We start from the raw sequence: 4,045 nt of genomic DNA, 5'->3' as shown, positions 1-4,045 counted from the left end.
AAATGATGGCGTGTGGCGAATGGTGTAACGCTAGGAACAACAGGAACTACGGACAGATATGTATGTATATGTGTAGATGCCTGGCACTCGACCGTAGAGAACATATGACATCCACTGAAACTCAAGGTACAACAACGTTATGGATTTTCAATTCCTTATCCTATTGAAGTATTCCATTTACTCCCTGGTGGAATCAAAAACTTTGATGACATTATTGATTAGATTCGGGCAACTACCCAAAACCGAGTCACAATCAATGATTTCTTGATAACTAATTGGACACACTTTTAATGTGTCTGCCATGGTGTGTGTCTGTGTGTGAAAAAGGAGGGTTGAGCTGGAAATTACTAGCGAACTTCTTACGGAAAATATGCATATTTTTTCGATTGTAATTTTCATTTTCACACTCTTCATTTTTCCAGGTAAGAAATAAGGGGCAGGTTCTGATTGTACGTTCTAACATTATGAGTCGTAGGAAGTATAAAATTACTTAATCTATAAAATCGTATATTTATGTATGTACACAGCAGATGTATTTGGTATATATTTATGTATATTCTCCAAAAAGGTACACTAATATTAGTAGGTATTTACAAGGATTCCTCAGAGTCCTCAGAGTTGTCATTGTCTATCGCTCATTTTGTCCCTGTTTCATAGATAGAGCACTGGGCGCTCGCACAAAAATCGGTTGAACAGCCGACACGGGATTACTGAAATTACAAATGCAAAAGATATATAAAATTGTTAAAATAATTCAAACCACATAATTTTGTTAGAGATAATTTTCGATGAACATTTTTTTATGGCAAGAAACCAAAATTTGGAAGAGTTTTGAATGAATCCTCACAACTCATTGCGCGTTCTATAATATGGATTGTGTACATTGTAGATGCCATATTTTTATGGATAGAGAAATTGTAACATGACACGAAACTACGTAGAATTAGTTTTGCACGGCGCTTTCACTAAAGAGGCCACACAAAACTTTATCTTTTTTAGTGAAAATTGTACTGTATTATTTCATATTTTTTCAATGATAATTTTATTTTTTAATAATAACATAAAAGTATTTAAATTATTATTAGTTTAATAAAATATTAACCAATTTAAAAACTGTAATTTCATATATATATATATATATATATTAAAATTGCTTTATATTTAACTTGGTTCTCAATAAAACGATCGATTTCCTTTTTACGCCTTTATGAGGCCATAAATTCTTTTCGAACTTTTGCTTACCCAAGAAACGAAAAGAAACTTTTCCTATTACACACTTTTTGATTTCTTTCTTTAGTCGGAAAGCTGTAAGGGTGAGTTAAAGTTATTCCATACATATTCGTAGTGAAGAAATGCGTGTGTGTGTGTGTTTTTCGAAATTAGGAATTATATCTCCGAATACCCAAACGTACACACATAAAGATATAAAAAAATATGTAGTAAGTTATCAATCGATTCCCTCATTCACAACAGTTCACAGTTCCTTTTTGCCAATTTTTTTCATTTTTCTCGTTTGAATTCAACACAAATGTTAACCAGTTTCGCAAATATATGAATGTGTCGTGATTTTAAGGGTAGGCAATCATTTCTCGATTTTATTTAACCCTGCTACTACATTTTCCAAATTCATAGTTTATGTACGACAATTTTTATTTCGTGAATATAATGCCAGAGAGAACAAATGAGCGAGCATGAAATGGAAGAACTCTTGAGTGGCATTGAAGATGAAGCAAGTGATGACTTCGATCCTAACTTTGTAATTGAGGAAGAAGAATGTTTATCTTCAGAGCAATCAATTTCGAGTGATATAGGATCCAGCAGTTCATCAGCCGTAAATAATGGCACTGACAGTTCCTCCATCACAACGTCTAAGTCGTGCACCCAGTGGAAATATTCTTCACACAAAACCTGGAGTGACTGCTTACGCTATTCATCGAATTTCTAAAATTCGTGATGGCTTTGATTTATGTCTAACCGAAGCTATGAAAAGGGAAATAATTCACTATAGTAACTTGGAAGGAAATTCTATTTTCGAACATTTTGAAGATATATATGATTTTGAGTTCGATGCTTACTTGGGACTTCTTATACTCATTGGTATTTGTGTTCAATTTGTGTTGTCTATTATAATTGTATAATGGATATATTATTCTTTTAGGAGCCTACAGGTCATACGGAGAAAGTTTGAACTCTCTGTGGGATGAATTTCATGGGCGCCCTTTTTTGAGAGCAATCATGTCTTTGGAACGATTTAGCAATATTTCACGCGTTCTTGCATTTGACGATAGACAAAGAAGAAGATCAGCACAAAGAGGAGATAAACTTGCCCCTATTCGAAACTTTTATGAACAATGGACTCAAAACTTGCAACTGCTTTACGTTCCAAACGCTAATATAACGGTTGATGAACAGCTTATTCCTTTCAGAGGTAGATGCCCATTCGAAGTATATATATCAAGTAAGCCTGGGAAATATGGCATGAAAGCCTGGATAGCAGCCGATTCTGATACTGCGTTTTGCTTACAGTTCCAAATTTACTTGTGCAAATTGGGAGACAATGCTGAAAGGAATCAACGAGAACGCGTTGTTCTAGACTTGGTTACTCAATATCGTGGACGCAATGTGACAACCGACAATTTTTTTACAAGTCAGAAACTTGCAATAGAACTGCTAAAGCATAAAATTACTATTGTTGGCACAGTCAGAAAAAATAAACGCTTTTTACCGGATCATGCTACAACACAACAATTGCGTAAGCTTCCAGTACATTCAAGTAATTTTTTTGTATATACCTAAAAAATACAAAATGGTTTATTTGCTTAGCACTCTTCACCATAACAGCAAAATTTTGGAAAATCATCCAAAAAAATACCGGAAATAATTGAATATTACAACTCGACAAAAGGAGGAGTCGACACTTTGGACCAAATGGTTCTTACATACTCATGCAAAAGAAAAACCAATCGGTGGCCTGTTGCTCTGTTCTCTAATTTAGTAGATATTTCTGCTCTCAACGCAAAGAAATAAATTGGACAAAAGGCGCCTATTTTTAGAGCACATCAAAAGACGTTGTCGACTTCCCCGCGCAGAAGCCCCTGCAACTATAGTACAAAGAATTCGAGAAGAATCACCATCTACGAGTTCGCCTTCTCTAGAACGACAACGCTTTAGTAACCGGAAAAGGTGTAAATTTTGTCCATCGAGGAAGGAACGAAAAACGTTCACTGAGTGCATAACTTGCAAAAAACCAGTATGTCCGTCTCACCGACAAAAAATTACTGCAACAAAGACATATTGCAAAAATCACAAGCCTTAAAAAAACTTCTTTAAAATTAACAGATTTAAATTTCATCAATAAAAAAGTGGGGGTCAAAATATGACCCCAACGTAACATATGTGTTTTTTCTAACATAGTAGCAGGGTTAATACATTCGAAACTGGCAAACGCGATTACACAATCGATTCCAAGTTTAAGATGTTACCATACCTTGACGTTGCCAAACAAACCGTTTCTATTAAAATGGTCAGTGTTAATAAACCTAGTGCATGCCAGGGCCAGATATGTACTATTTCTAATCGCTTGGGATTTTTTGAGTTTGGACGTTTCAGTGTGTGGAAATCGCGTCAGCTGCACAATTTCGAATTCAAGTCGTACTCAAAAAAAAAAAAAAAATAGTTCTCAAATCGTAAATCAGTTGGGTTTTGCAGTTACCATAATACAAGGTACCATGAAACCTTTTGCTGTTGAGCTGGCATTTGGTCGGATGTGATATTAAGGAAATCTGATCAACTTGTGATTTAGTTTTGCATACAAACGTGTCACTAAGAGCGTATCGTACGCGCGGCAACCGTTCCGTTTACCGCTTCCGATAGTTGGTGTACTTACCATCCCTTTCATCTGCCACGACTGTTAAAACTTTTGGAAAATGTGTGCCATTTAAATGATCTTGTTGAACGCTTGTGTGTCTTTGTCTTGCGGCAACTGCGTTCAATTGGACCTAGTGTCATTACCATACCCTTATTTCCCAATGGCATATGTATGGGC

Source organism: Musca vetustissima, unplaced genomic scaffold (assembly GCF_032173495.1).
Source record: "Musca vetustissima isolate MV318-11 ecotype Yass unplaced genomic scaffold, APGP_CSIRO_Mvet_v1 utg19638, whole genome shotgun sequence".
Taxonomy (NCBI): Eukaryota; Metazoa; Arthropoda; class Insecta; order Diptera; family Muscidae; genus Musca; species Musca vetustissima.
Note: the sequence above shows the minus strand (reverse complement) of the source record.